We start from the raw sequence: 15,740 nt of genomic DNA, 5'->3' as shown, positions 1-15,740 counted from the left end.
CATACCATAAAGAAGCTACTTTGTAGAATGCTATTCAGTAAAGATTTGAATGAACCCACATGACCCTTGTACTTAAGTGTTTATATTGGCTAAAAGATGTTTACATTACTGCCCATTTCAAATACTAGACCTGCTCTTATTCTTTACTAAGTAAACATTTTTGTTACATAAAACATGTAACTGATTGATTTATGGAACATTTGGGAAAGATAATTTAGAGGGTCCCTCTCAGCTCTGTTTAGACTCAGGGGTGGATACAGGCCTCTCTTACTTTGGTTTTATGTCAGTGTAATGCCATTGACTTCGGCTGAACTATTCTTGGTTTTACATGGTGTAACAGAAATCAGACTCCGGCCAGCAAAGGGCAGGCGTTGTAATGACAATGAAGGAACGTACATAAGATAAGATGCATAGGAAGGTTTCTTTTAAAAGTGGATGAAAACAAGTCTTTCATTTAGATGTTATTTTTTGCTTGAACATTCCCTGGAGTGTTGTGAAATAAGACACGACAACAGGGAACTCATTGGTACAGGATGTTGTTGAGGCCAAAAACTCATTAAGACTCAAAGAGGGATCGGGCAGTCATATGGTTATCCAGAAGTTAGAATACTCACTGCAAGCAAAGAATACTGGACAGGATATAAAACCTCATGCTCATCAGTGTTTAAACCAATCTCTATTACAGATTAAGATGAGACCTTAATGGGGGACAGATAACCCCACATCTGCTGAGTGTGGGGTTTCTTGCACCTTCCTCTGAAGCATTTGGTGCTGGCCACTGTCAGAGACGGGATATTGGAATAGGTGGCCCACAGGATTCTTATGTCCCTGTGTTAGCACTGAGCTCGTGCAGCAGAAACAAAAAGTTAATCTGATTTATAAACACATTCTGTGAAACTAACCTGCCTAGTTTCACTGTCCAAAATCAAGGGAATTGCTCAAAGGAAAACAAATGGCATGATGGATGTAAATAAAGCAACCGAAGGTCCTGGGTCTGCAACTGGACCTGCGCAATGCAGAGGGGTCTGACTATCTAGATCATGCGTCTTTAACTTAGTGATCATGGGCAGGTATCCGGATCACAACCCCCCTTCCCTCTCAATATTGATAAGTGGGAAGGGGCTCTTGGGTAGATCCTGGATAGCTGGGTGGAGGTCTGAGGTGGCCTGGGTATAGAAAAGGTTGAGAGCCACTGTGTAGGTGTTTGTTAGATTAAATAAACTAGGTGATGGTAGGGTGACCAGACAGCAAATGTGAAAAATCGGGACGGGGGTGGGGTATTAGGAGCCTATATAAGAAAAAGGCCCCAAAATTGGGACTGTCCCTATAAAATCGGGACATCTGGTCACCTAGGTGGTGTTTGCATAGTGCTTTGGAAATGTAAACGGCTATATAAATGCTACATATGGGCCAAATCCACCCCGGCATAATGTGCAAGGTGTCAAAACAGGTAGAGAATTATGCGTGGATATGGATGTATAGTGTATAATTCCCTTCTTGTGTTACTAAAAAGGCATTATGAGTATGATGCCCCTCTCAGAGCGTAAGACTTTTGGCAGTGGGAACACAAAAGTCTTACGGAAAGAAAAAAGTAAGCAATATTAATGACTTTCACCCTAGTGGATAAGATAACAGGGCCAAATCCTTGTGTAAATTGCTGTAACTCCTTTCACACCAGCTGAGGATCAGGCGCACAATAGGGGGCCTGATCCTCTGTTGCTTTGCCCCTTGTGTCGTTATTTACAACTGGACTCAATGGGTGCAAAAAACCTACCGGAAGAGTCGTGAGTCGTGTTTCACACCCGCCCTCCACGGCTGTCAATGGCAATCAAAGGAGTTGCAAGGGGGGGTCTGTCTCTCCCAGTAGGGTTGGGTGAGGCGGGGTCCTGTGCCTATGGCTTTGTCTTCGCTGCCACAAAACAAAACAAAACAAAACAAAACAGGTGTGTGTTTACATCGAGGTTGCTATCTCGATGTAAAACCCTACTGGAAATAAGGCAGGGAATATTGAAGGGGGGGGGTATAGGGTGGACCTCCACTAGCTCCATCCAAGTGTGTGTTGGGGGGTGTGTGTTTATCTTGGGGGTGCAGGGGGGATTGGGGGCGCAGGGGGGATTGGAGGTGCCCCCCCCAGGTTCTCCCCCCTCCTTACTCCCCCCGGGTTACCCTTTTGCAGCCAGGGCGGCAGGAAAACTACAAGTCCCGGCGTCCCCGTCGGCCTGACCCCGGCCCCCAGCGGCTATGAAAGGGCTACGGGCGAGGGGAAGGCGAGCAGGAGCCGGCGAGCTCCCAGCGGCGCGGCTGCCTTGCCTGCCGCTTCCCCCGCCGGCGGGGCGGACCCAGCCCCGCCTGACCCGTCCGTGCACCCCCCCCCCGCGCCGGTTTCCTGCCCGGGCCGCCCACCCCCCCGCCTGCCCGATGCCGAGGCATGGCTAGCGCTGCCGCCGGGCGCGCCGAGCCCATGGTGGAGCGGAAGGAGCGGCGGGGCGGGCAGGCGGCGGCGGCGGCCGGGGGCGGCCGGGCAGAGGCGGGACCCGCCGCCGCCCCCCGGGCCGCCCTGCAGCAGTGCGGGCAGCTGCAGAGCCTCATCGACATCTCGCTGTCCAGCCTGCGCGGCCTCCGCACCAAGTGCGCGGCGTCCAACGACCTCACCCAGCAGGAGATCCGGACCTTGGAGGTACCGAGCCCGCCGCGGGGCCCCTGCCCCCTCGGGCAGCAGCGGGGTGCCCCCCACCCCCCTTCCAGCCCGGCAGCAGGGGACTCGGCTCCCCCACCAGCCCCCGACAGCCCCTGGGGGTCACCCCCCCTTCCTAGCCCTGCAGCCCCTGACAGCCCCTGGGGGGCCCTTAGGGTCACCCCCCCTTCCTAGCCCTGCAGCCCCTGGGGGGCCCTTAGGGTCACCCCCCCTTCCTAGCCCTACAGCCCCTGGGGGGCCCTGGGGGTCCTGTCCTGGGGGGCCCTTAGGGTCACCCCCCCTTACTAGCCCTGCAGCCCCCAACAGGGACCTCCTCCCTGACAGCCTGTTGGGGGTCCTGTCCCTTAGAGCAACAGCGGGGGGGGGGAGGCTTAGACCAATCCCTCCCCCTCCATTCCCCTCCCCCCCAGTTCACTATCCTGCAAACAGTTGGGGCGGACTTGCCCCAGCCCTGTAACAATAGAGGGCCTCCTGGCATCAACTGTAAGGCATTTCTCTTCTCCCCTCCTCCCCCGTGTTTCCCACCCCTTACTACCCCTCTGCCCTGCTTCACTAGCTGCTAGACCTTGGAAGTACAGAGCATGGCTATACATCAGGGCACCCACTAGGGTGACCAGACAGCAAGTGTGAAAAATCAGGATAGGGGGTGGGGGGTAATAGGAGCCTATATAAGAAAAAGACCCAAAAATTGGGACTGTCCCTATAAAATCGGGACATCTGGTCACCCTAGCACTCTCACAACTGGGGGCTGAGCTAGAGTCACCCGTGCACTGATCCGTTTAGTCCTGTGCAACCCTTGTGATCATGGAGGTGATTCCATGTCCTCCCCCAGTGCCTATGCATTTCCCCAGTCCTATAATAGCTGTGTGTGTGTATCTCCCCCCCACCTTCCTAGCCATGCAAACTGGGGGGGGGCTCCTTATGGTGGGTGCAAGGATGCCCTTATCTCAACATCCATTCCTTCACCGCTTCCTTCTCTTGTATTCTAACAGCCATCAAAAGGCACTCCCTGGATAACTCAGTCTGTGGTTAAATGAGAGCTGAAGGAAGTCCTTGGACGATAAAGTTTAATAATAAGCTGGAGAGTTGCATGTGGGAGGACTCCCATTTGGAAAGGCCTAGTTACTAGGATCCCAGGCTTGCTGCTTTAGTTTGAAGTTTGCTTGGAGAGTTTGGGGAAACCTGTCTATTTTACTTTGTTTTGATCTTCTAAAAACACTGTCTGAAGCTGCTGGGCAGTAAACACGGGCTCCAAACATCACTGTGAAAGTAGAAGCTGGTGTGGCCTGGGGATGGAAATGGGAATGATGTGAGCATGATTTAGAAAGTCTGGTGGTGGCTGGGATCTCCTACCAGTCAGTTCCGAGGCTTGGAGATACACAAATCTCCCTCTTGCTATCTTCCCCGGATACTTGCTTTTTTTAACTCCATTTCCTGCTCTGCATTTTCAGGCCTATCTTTCTATTACTGGCTCCTTTTCACGGATCCTGCTTATTTCTCTCATGGGTAACTGACAGATAACACCAATGTCCAGTTTAGAAGATAGTTATGTTGTTTAGACAGGTTGTATTAAATTCTTCTTGCTCCCAAATATGTGATGTATTCCCATGACAGGGACTTAATGCTGGATCTTGCCATAGCTTTCAAATGCTACTGTGTGTTGGTTTTTTTTTTTTTTTTTTTTTTTTTAAATGCTGCCACTGCATTTCTTTTACCTTGTTTGATGTTTTGTGCGGGTCGTGTTTTCATATCCAGGAGAAGCAAAACATAAATTTTTTTTTCTCAGTGTGAAGTCAGGCTTTTGTTTGTGCTTGCTTAGAATAAAGTATTATATTAATGCACTCCAGTGGGCGCTGCAGATGATGTGGTAGAAACAAAGGTGTGAGTGCTCCCACACGTCTGGAAGCTCTAGGAACATCTGTACGAGGCCAGTTGTGTGTTAGATAGATGTGCTTTAAAAACCAGTATCCAAGAAGAAGTGAAGTACTCAATGGAATTAGTAGAGCAATAGGGGACTGCTCATTTAGGGCAGTCTGTCCATTCTCCTCTTTTCCACCCCTACCTCCCCAACAAGGTTTTCAAAAGAGGAAAATCCAACACTCCTCCTCATGTAACAGCATTTGCCTAGATTTGAACAATTTGGTGGGTGTACTCTTTTGTGCTCAGAATATGCACACTGACTAGCAGATCTTTCTTGGTACTGTGCCTGTCATTTTCAAAGCAAACAGCTAATCTAGAAAGAGTCTAGAGAAACCTCAATTTGTAGGGGGATGGTGACCTGGCCTCCCGACCTTTACAGGTGAAAACCACTTTCCGGTCCTAAAAAGTTTTTGCTTTTGTTTTCTCCCTATGTATGTGCTACAACTACCCAACATGCATGTCTGAGTGTCACTTTAAATATTTTACCCACTAAATAACCAAACAGATGTTTCCAGTAGTCATGTGCGATAGTGAAATGTGTACTTGGGTAATAAGGCTGTACACAGTGGTGGAACTTATGTCGTTCAGGGGGTGTGTGTGTGTGTGGGGGGACAACACACCCCCTCTGAGCGACGTAAATTATACTGACAAGTGCAAGTGTAGTTTCAATGTTGCATCTTTGGAATTGTGGTCTGGTCTGACCCCCTTCAGTGTTCACTCCTTATACTGTCAGAGGTACATAGTACCACTTAAACTTTCTCCCAGTTGTTTGTTGGCCATCAGGAGCCCCTCAAGTGGTGCTCTCTCATGCTCCCGGATAGAGGGATGATCTAGAGCAGTGTTCTGTAAGCATTTTCAGGGTGAATAGTAGCAACCTGGCTGGAAAAAACATTCTCAAATTTGAGAAACTAAATGTTTCCAGTATGTCTTCAAAGCTTGTCCCTGGCTGTGTGGTTGCTTTTGGCAACTGCTCTCTCGCTTGTACATATCTCTGTTCTAACTGAACAGCTGAACTGTATAATGTACCCTAGGATTCATAATGTGTAAAGAGCACAAACCCATGTAGCAAAGCACTGAAGCATGTGCTTAAGTCCCACTGGATAGAGTTTAAGCACACGGCTAAAGTAAAATACACTCTTAAGTCCTTTCCTGAGTAGGAATGGACCGCTGAATTAAGGCCTCTGCCTTTAGAGATGAGCGCTCCGCTCTGACTACAGCAGCATTTCTTGGGTAGAATCAGGCCCGAGGGCTCTAAAGAGCATCCCAAGGAGTAATGTTTTTATCATGGTGGCTTTTTGTTTTTGTTTTTTTGTTTTTAATTATTCTTTCGGGATTTGTCAGGAAGCCAAGAACGCACAGCAGCTCTTGGAAGCAGAGTTTTGTGTAGTGCAGAAGATGAATTTTAGATCCGTGGGAACTGCTTGCAGAGAGCATGTGAGTGCAAACCCTTTAGCAAATGTGCTAGCTGCAAAAGTTTCTGCTTACAATGTGGCAAGGCCCTTTGGATGAAGAGTAAGGGGGTTACCCATAGCGTAGATTTTTGCAGCATTTAGTTTGCCTGTTAGAAGAATGGATTGTCTGGGGCCACTGAGCCTCGTGTTTTATTACTGTACATTGTACCCAATGAACGCTTGAATGGGCTTTCCTTTAACCTGTGCCCTCGTGCACGCCTCACCCCCATTCCCACCCTGATCTGTTTATTTTTGTAGGCTACATGGGAGCTAAATTAATAAACTGTCATGGGTTCAGGTTAGAGCATTGTCTCCCAATAAGATGAGAGAGACAAGGTGGGTGACATCTTTTATTGGATCAATTTTTCTTTCATCAACAGAAGTTGGTCCAGTAAAAGATATGTCCCCCCACCTTATGTCTGTAATATCCTGGGACCCATATGGCTAGAAGTACACTTATACAATAAGATGAAAGCACTTTTTGTGTAGATGAAGCCTGACTTCTGAATGTCCCAGTTGTTAAAGCCCCTTTTGTCTGTCCTCATCCTAGTACTGTGCATGATTCTTCTGAAGTTTTGCCTTCTGTGATTACAAATGTGGTAGAGCTCTCTGGTCCCTAGAACACAGTAGGAAGGAAGACTGATCTCTGGACTCACCAGCCTGTAGTGGGTTCTGGTCTTGGTTCTGCCATAGACTTCCTGCCAATCTGAGGCCAAGTCCCATTAAACCTCAGGGTTTATGCCAATATATTAGTGACCAGGATGAGACCTAGTGCTGGTGGCAGATTGTCCTACATTTGCACACTGACGTGTTTTTGACCTTACTCTGAAGCCGCTGGTTGTGGCCATCGGGGGAGACCATATAGTGGGCTAGATGGACTGCAGGTCTGATCCAATGTGTCAATCCTTGTCTTCACCTCTCTGCCAAGCTGGTGTAAAGGTGCTGCAGAGACCGATGAATTGGGCCCCTGGTGTGTAACCCTTCCCACCTCATTCTCAAGTTGAATATATAGGAAAGGCTTCTGCCCCTCACTCAAGGTCACTGTATAGTGCTTTAAGCCCTCGATTAATTCTCTCCCTCCTCACCCCCCCCCCTTAGGTGCATGTTAGGGGTGGAGCTGATGAAGGAGATGGGTGGGGCCACAGCCCCATGGTGCACACCACTAGGCCGTCCTGGTTTGCTCTGCTCGCCATGGGAACAGTGGGGACAGGCTGCCGTAACTTAGAGCAGCTTCCTGGGCTACCTAAGTTACACTGGGGGCTCTTTTGGTTTCTGGGGCAGCCCGGCATCAGGAAGGCACAAGGGTGGTTTAAAGGCACCTTGCCCAAGTCCTCCCTGGGACTGTGCCTTCAGCTAAGCACCCTCCTGGAGGCACCCCCCAGAACCTAGTGCTGATTTGTGTCTGAGCCCTCAGATGTACATTTACAACTCTCTCTAAATGACCTGCTCAGAGAATCCGCCATAGTGTCTCTTTCAGACTGGGGGCAAATTTATATTGACACGTTTAACGATTTAACAAAAAAAGGCTTCTCTCTCTGCCATTGGTCTCTAACCAGAAAGGAACACTCTGAGCTAAGCTTTGGGGTGTGTGTGTGGGGGGGAAAGAATTGTGCTAGGAGTTTGAACTTGCAAACTGGAAGTCAGGCCTTTAGAGTAAATAAACTAAAGGGGAAGCTGTATTGTTTGTAAACCTGAACTAACAGGAGCAGTGAATTTTTCATCCCAAACTGCAGCCCTGTGTTAATGAGGCCTGTTCAGCCAAAGCGACTTCCTTTTACATCAGGCCTTATGTAAGAGGATATCTCTCTTCCCTTGCTTCATTTCCCTTTCGGACACGAGTGCTATACACCTTTGAGCCCAAACAGTACCTTTATTTTTTTTTTAAATCTCCTCCTTAGAAATTGGGGGTGCCAGTCTTTGGATTTTTAGTTAGTTTCATATGGTTAAATAGCCATTTAAAAAACCTCAAAAGCCTTTTGAAGAGTGGATCTGTTTAAAGCGTCTGGCTGAGGAAAACTACCTGCGACTATAAATGTATAGGCCTGTTCTTCCTTTGCTCTTATTACAACACCTGATTCTGAGTGTGTCTGTCTTCCACTACATTGCCTTTCTACAGACAGCCTCACATTTACAATTAATCTAATTGTTTATTACCATAAACAAATCTTGCTAATGTAACATTGGCTTTTCTTAATGTAATCAGGATTTTCATGTGCTTGAGTGATCCAAAATTGTGTGAAAATAGGCAAAAAAGAGTGTCGCTTTTGTAAACCCGGGGAACTTTCTTTTGTAAAAACCAAAAACGAGGAGCCTTGCAGATATCCCACATCAGCTTTACCGAAAGGCTGGGGTCAGGCTGTGGCAGGACAGGAGGAGTTCTGCCCAAATGGTGGTGTGATGGAGTAGGCAAAGTTGGGATTGGCACGCAGTGCTGAAGAAGGGTAAACATAAGAGCAGCCATACTGGGACAGACCAAAGGTCCATCTAGCCTAGTATCCTGTCTTCCAACAGAGGCCAATGAGGAGGAGTTAGACAAGCAAGAACAGCCCAGGTGGAATTGTGGGGTCAGATTAACAGCACCCAGGCTTAATTAGCCTTTGTCCCTGCTGCAGAGTAGGATGGGGGACAGTTTGGGCTGAAGTGAAATCCGAGTTCAAGCCTACACCCTTTCTCAGCAATGCCTGGGTTTAAACCACCCTCAAGCCTGGGTTAGAAGTGTTTCTGTGTGGATGGGTGGGGAGCTCGGGCCAACATCTGAGCTATATCCTGGGCTGACTCTGCAGTGAAGACATACAGAAGCCCCCCAGGGTAACTTATACTGCAGCCCATTAGTGGCTGCCTTAGCATAGAATAGTTGGAGCACAAATCATTCCCCTTATCCCAGCAAGTCCCAGTATGCGTGATGTTAAGCCACCTAGGTGTTGGTTTACCCTCCATAAAGGAGCTCCAGCAGAGCCTAAAGTTGAGCCCTTTGTTTGCACGTGCATTGTTTCGTAAAACCAGATTCTTTAGTGGCTAGTAGTGATGAAACTGGGCTCATTCTGATCAGAGCTTGTTCCAGTCTCCCCCTCGCCCCAACTTCTGATTTACCCTAGTGTCCAATTCTGTCCCCAGCTGCATTCATCCACACCTATTGCTTTGACTGGGTTTGCACAGGTGTAACTGAGCTGGTTTTGGTCTGATAGTCAGTCAAGTTCAGAGGTAACTTATAAGTGCATGAAAAAATTCACACTGCATACTAACAATATGGATTTACAGATATGAGTCAGGCATGCAGACTTATCGCTTCGTTGACTTTTGTTCATAAATAGACCATAAAGTATCTTGTAATAGTTCAGTGTGTGTATTAATCATGTGATAAGTTTGAAAAGGCACTTTCAGGATAAACTGTATTTTCAGATTAACCTCTTAAAATAAACCCCAAGCCCTCCTTCAAGTTGAAACTTTTTGTGCTTATTCAGTCCAAAGAGGGAATTAAAAAAAAATCATTAAATCACATTTGGTCACTTCTTGCCCTTTCCATGGGGCAAAATATGTAAGCGCCTTTCAGCCCAGCCCAGGGCAAAGAGTGATTGTACAAGTAGGCTTGGCAGAATTTTATTTTTATTATTTTTTTGTCCCTGCCACAGATAAGAGCCATGTGTATTTTTAACCCCCTATTTTTATTGGTGGTCCCCCCCCCCAACTTTCGCAGTTGTGGTGAATTGGCAGGGGTGTCGGCCAATACTTTTAAAATAACTGTAGATGAGATTTAAAATGTTTAATCATTTTTAATGATTCAAAAGCAAATCGTCAACATCCCATGTCAAAATATGTAAAGTAAATACCCTTAACTCAAACTCTGTTGCTCAAGCAGCATTTGTCTTACTTTGCCTCTGTACATTTCTGGTTATTAATGATGGAAATACATGGTTTTGTCCCTTTGGGTGTGGACGGTGATCTCAACGTTTACTGACTTTTACTGATTAAAAAAATGAATCCTTCCAAGTCTGTGTTTAAGTCATGCCCCCCAGAGGCCATATGATTCAGACATCCCCTGGGGCACAGTTCCTTCCTGCTTGAGTCTCACGGCCAGGGAGTAATACTGTACTTCTGGCCTGTCCTAGCAGCAGACAAGGGAGTCAAGGCTCCACCTGTTCCAGGACAGGGGAAGCAAGCAAGTGGCCCATGTACTTCTGGGCCACAATACATGGTCTGGGAAACCTGCCTAGGAGCGTTCTTGCACCCTTGTGTAGGCCTGTAGTCCAAAACACAGTTTGGCTCTGAATAGTTAAACTACACACCACCCGAACAATTTCTTATCCCCCACTCCCCCTTCTTTCTTTTCTCCAGACACAGGATCACTGGTGCTGATTCTGAGAAGTGCTAGAGCTGTTACCAGCACAGCTTGGCTGGAGGGACTTGAGGATGGGCAAATGTGGCCATACTCCACCAATTGTACCCCACGCTCTGGTTTCTGGCACTGGCTGTGAACTAATCCAGTTAAGCTACAGGGCTGCTATGAGCCTCTTGCTGAATCTAGGGGGGAATCAAAGGAGAAGGAACAGGATCAGAAGCCTGGGGCAAGGTCTGAGCTGAATATTGCTTTTAATTTCTAGGTCCGTAAAGCCAAACCCTTGGAAGGGGGTGAGTTTTGGACTCTGCTCAGGGAGCATGATCCTCGGTTGCCCTGCACCTTGTGTAGTCATTGGGTCTGCGCTCCGGCGGAGGTCAATCGGCACTGTGGTCAATGGGATTATGTAGGTTTACACTAGTGGAGGATCTGGCCCATTTGCACCAAAGCAAAGTGAGTGTTAAAAGATACCCAGTCAGAACACTCTGCACTCTGTGTAGCCATTTGCATAACAATGAAGAATCCGGCCCAGCAGGTGGATTTTGTGTTGACAATGCTGGGAAGGCTCAGCAGAATAAAAAGCACTCGGGAGGGTGGGGTATGGGGGGGCAGCTTTGCTTGCCTTCCCTTGACCTCAATGGAGCTGTGCCTGCAAAGGATCTGACCCCCTGAGTATCCCCTTTATTCACTACAGGTACTTCCAAAGTAAGGTGTTACTTGAGGGGGAGGAAGGGTGACAGGAACAGAGCTTTCAGTATGAGATTTGACTTACTGCTTCAGCAGAAACCAACCTTTCATAAAACCGAACAAGTGAATTTTGTAGCCTGGCTACTCAAGAACTGTGGTTGGCCTGAAAGTGAGAGAGAGGAGTAACAGATGGTGCATACAGCGCGTGTGGTTAGGTGGCGGTGGCTCTTAAATACATAGTCCGTGCTGTAGTGGAAAAAAAAGGCAGCTTCCTGTTTCTAGCAGCGGTTTCCCTAAAAGAAGGGAGGGAGAGAGAGAGAGAGAGTTTCGTTTGGCTCCTCTCCCTGGCTGTGCTGCGAGGATACTGGGGGCAGAACACTCGAAGCGTGGGATTATGCTGCTGCAGATACATGGCCTGCTTTGCACCAGTTGCAGAGCTTTCTAAAAATAAACTGCTGGCTCTTCCTTGCTGGCATTTTCACAGTGGGGGAGACAAGCAAATTAGATGGCTTGGCCTAGTGCAAAACAGCAGCCCTCTGACTAGGATTTTCCAGGTTTTGGTTTCAGCGGCAAGGATCCGAACCTGCCTTTCCCATGTTAAGGGCTGATTCTGACTTTGCAGCAGTATAAATGAGGTCCATGATGTTACCTTGGATTTGCGCCCGAGTGAATAAAAGCAGAATTTGGCCTTGAAATAGGGTGGTGACAATCCAAGAGGGCATGGGGACAAATAGAGTTGTCATAACACTGGTATAAATCCAGAGTAATTCCAGTGAAGATTATTCTGGTATGAATGAGAGAACTGAATTACGATGGGCCAGCTTCATACCTACAAATATTCCTTAAATAACTTTCTTCTAGTTGTCAACTGAGTTCTAGCTTAATGCTCTTGACTTCCCTATGGTAGCACAGGTGTAATTGAGGGCAGAATTGGACCCAGTGTTTTTTATACTGTTGGTCTTAGCTTTTTTTTTTTTTTTTTTTTTTTTTTTTTTTCTATTTTAATTTAACCGTTTTTTATTTTTTTTTTTTTTTGGTATTATATTAAGTGAAAATAAGGTGATGATAAAATCTCAGGGCCTGATTCCGTTACCCCATCCCTGTGCTTGGGGCCAGGATGTGGGCTGAGGTGGTTTTAAGCCATCTGTATGCTTCTTGGGCTGTTCAGGGTCTTGCCTGTAAGTTAGAGCAGCGTTAGGGCTGCTTTAATTTGCGCTCCGTTTCCTATCATCTCTGGAGAACAAAGACTCATCCTAATACAGTGCTGCACCCCATTTCCAAACTTGCTCCCTCCCTGCCCCCAACATGCCTGCTACACTGGGGCCTGGGAGCAGGGCTAGGGTTGCCAGGTGTCTGGTTTTTGACCAGAATTCCCAGTCAAAAAGGGACCCTGGTGGTTTCAGTCAGCACTGCTCACTGGGCCATTAAAAGTCTGGTCAGCAGGGCTAAGGCAGGCTCCCTGCCTGCCCTGGCTCCGTGCAGCTCCCAGAAGCGGCCGGCATGTCCCTGCACCCCCAGGCGGAGGTGCGTTCCATTGGCCAGGAACTACAGCCAATGGGAGCTGCAGGGGTGGTGCCCGTGGCCAGGGGGCAATGCGCAGAGCTGCCTGGCCGCACCTCCGCTTAGGGGCTGCAGGGACATGCTGGCTGTTTCTGGGAGCCACCTGAGGTAAGCGCTGCTGGAGTTTGCACCTCAACTCTTTCATGTGCCCCAAGCCCCAGCCCAGAGCCCCTTCCTGCTCCCCCAAACTCCTCATCCTCTGGCCCCTGCCCACCAGAGCCCTCACCCCCTCCCGTGCCCAGAGAACCTCCCACGCTCGAAACCCCTTGGCCCCAGCCCAGGGCCCCCTTCTGTACCCCAGAGCCCACACCCCCAGCCGGAGCCCTCACCTGCTCCCCCAGCTGGGTGAAAATGAGTGTGAGTGGGAGATAGCAAGGGATGGAGTGAACTGGGAGGCAGGGCCTTGGAGAAGGGGTGGGGGTGGGGCAGGGTAAGGGTGTTCAGTTTTTTGCAATCAAAAAGTTGGCAACCCTAAGCAGGGCCAGCATAGATCCCTTACACCAGCTCTGAGCAGTGTAGGAATGGGTCCTCTCATGCTGCCAGAGAGCATGAAGAGACCTTGGGCCCTGTCTGTACTGAGGCTATTTATACTGGTGTAGAACACCACTGCGAACCTCCAGTGTAGATGCAGCACATTGGTGTATTGCAGAGCTTGCATCAGTGTAGCTGAATTGGTAGAAAAACCCCACGTAGAGGTAGAGTATCTTAGTCCTCATCTAATCCTAAAATCTAGCTGTGAAAGGGCTGTGAAAAACTTTGTGCCCTGTGCTCCATAGTTAGGTCGACCTATTCCCTGGTGCAGAAGTGGTGAGGTCGATGGGAAAATTCTTCTGTTCATCTAGTTACTGCCTCTCCTGTGCATTGTCCTTTACTCCGTGCTGTACGTGAGAGCTTTCGCTCAGTGGTTCTCAAGCTTTTTCAGATGACTGGACCCCTTTCAGGAGTCTGATTTGTCTTGCAAACCCCCAGATTTTACCTCACTTAAAAACTACTTGTTTACAAAATCTGACATAAAAGTGCCTGAGCACACTATTACTGAAAAAGGCCAACTTTCTCATTTTTACCTTATAATATAAAATATATCAATTGGAATATAAATATTGTACTTACATTTCAGTGTATAGTGTATATAGAGCTGTATAAACAAGTTGTATGAAATTTTAGTTTATACTGACTTTGCTAGTGCTTTTTATATGTAGCCTGTTGCAAAACTAGGCAAATATCTAGATGAGTTGATGTACCCCCTGGAAGATCTCTGCATACCCCCAGGGGTACTTGTACCTTGGGTTGAGAACCACTGCCTTAGCCAATGTCTTGAAGCTATTGCAATTCAGGAACAAATAAGGGAGGGGAGTGGCTTAGATATGGAGGGTCCGAGTAAACTGGGTGTGAACAGACCAGCACCAAAAGAGCAAGGGTAAGGGGCCGTCTCACAAATCTGTGTGCTATAAATAGAGGCACTTTATTTTATTTTTTTTCCACTCTGATCTCATTACCTGATTCAAAGGAGGGAGAACGTTGATGTATCAAAAGAACTTTCACTTCTGTTTGAAGCAACCTTAATTTAGAAAGGAAGTTTTTTATGCTTCTCCTTGCTGTTGTGCGTGGGCTTTTATTGACGTCTGCAGGCTCAAGTGTGCAGGTTTATTTATTTATTTTTAAAGCTATTAATGATGCTGAATGCATTAGAAAAGAAGAACCTGACATATTAACACTTTTTTATTTTTTTAAACAGCTCAATGGCTTTTGGTGGTTGTTTTAGATTGACCTTTTCAAAGCAGCTTAGACGCATCTATCGTGACAATTAATGGAAGATATGTATCGACAGCCCTTAAGGCAGGCTGTGATTGAGGTTTTCCAAGCAGGAGACTTTTTTTTTTTTTTTTAAAAGCATGGGAAACATTAATGGAAAATTCTCTTTATTTCAGGGCATGTCTTTCCTTGTGTCTATGGAACATTGAGAACCAGATCCTCAGCTGGGGCAAATCACACACTTCCACTGACCTTCACAGGAGAAGTGGCTTTTAATTTTTTCCTGCATAAAACTCCAACAAAAATCAGTTTTTTGTCTAAATTTTCTATGGAAAAAATTGGGGTTTGTTTTCCCCTTTCCCCCACAGAAATTCAAGAGCTGAAAAAAATCAGCTGCAAACTAAAATATCCTGTTTTTTTGGGCATGTGGCTGTTTTGGTTTGGGGGTGAGGGGGAAGAATAAAAAACTTCCACAGAAAGCAGACGCTACTTGTGCAAAATTTCATTTAGTTGAAACTTTAATTTTCTAAGGAAAAAATAGTTTCGAGGGAAAACTTTGGACCGGCCCTTGTTGACAGCACTGGGTTGATTCACACTAGCTGAAGATAGGGCCCTGAGTTCTTTCCATGTTTCTAGTTGTCACTGTCTACACGATGGAGACTATATTGACGTAGCTAGGCTGATGTAACCATACCCATCAACCGTGTAGTGTAGACACATCCTATGCTGACCGAAGGGGGGTGTGTGTGGGAACGCTGCCTCCCCAAGCAACGGTAGGTACATTGACAGAAGTAGTCTTTCATTGATGTAGCTGCATCTACACTGGAATTTTTTCTTAGCATAGCATGTTGATCAGGGGAGTGTTGGGGTTTTTTTTCTCCCCCAACCCCCGACCAACATAGCTATGTCAAAACCAGGCCTTAACCATTCCACTTTCAGGGCTTCCTACATGTGCTCAAAAAGGGAAAAGCCCCTTTAAATGAGAACAGTTAAATAAAGTGGGTATTTCTTCTAATCCTTACTGTGTGACTGATGAAACTCTGAGGAGCCCTGTATGCGCTTTCAACTTTCTCCTGGAAAGGGAAGCGTTAGTTTAGTTTCACCAATGTTTTTAGCCTTTGCTTCCAAGCTCACCTAATCACAGTATTGTAGCAAGGCAAAGGACCATTCTACTACAAAATATAGCAAGCCAAGATAGTGTGGAATAATAACCCAACTTGATCTAGACAGTGTGGGTGAGAGCCATACAGCAGGTAGGTAAAAACTGGGACAATAGCATATTCTGCTAGTGGGGATGCATAGGTAAAAAAGACAGATGTGTGTACAACAAATACAGAGGAGA

General features: G+C 47.1%; 1 protein-coding gene across 1 annotated transcript in view; it reads left to right on the top strand.

The window, feature by feature from the left end:
* Positions 1-2,567: 2,567 nt before the first annotated feature.
* KSR1 (kinase suppressor of ras 1) overlaps positions 2,568-15,740 on the top strand; it is a 113,706-nt gene continuing 100,533 nt past the window's right edge. Inside the window, exon 1 of the mRNA XM_024195435.3 lies at positions 2,568-2,677. The gene's annotated coding sequence lies outside the window, so the exon portion shown is untranslated. The remainder of the gene's footprint in view (positions 2,678-15,740) is intronic.

Source organism: Terrapene carolina, unplaced genomic scaffold, assembly GCF_002925995.2.
Source record: "Terrapene carolina triunguis isolate 2854851 unplaced genomic scaffold, T_m_triunguis-2.0 Scaffold231, whole genome shotgun sequence".
In the NCBI taxonomy this organism is placed as follows: Eukaryota; Metazoa; Chordata; order Testudines; family Emydidae; genus Terrapene; species Terrapene triunguis.
This window is presented reverse-complemented; position numbering and strand designations above follow the sequence as displayed.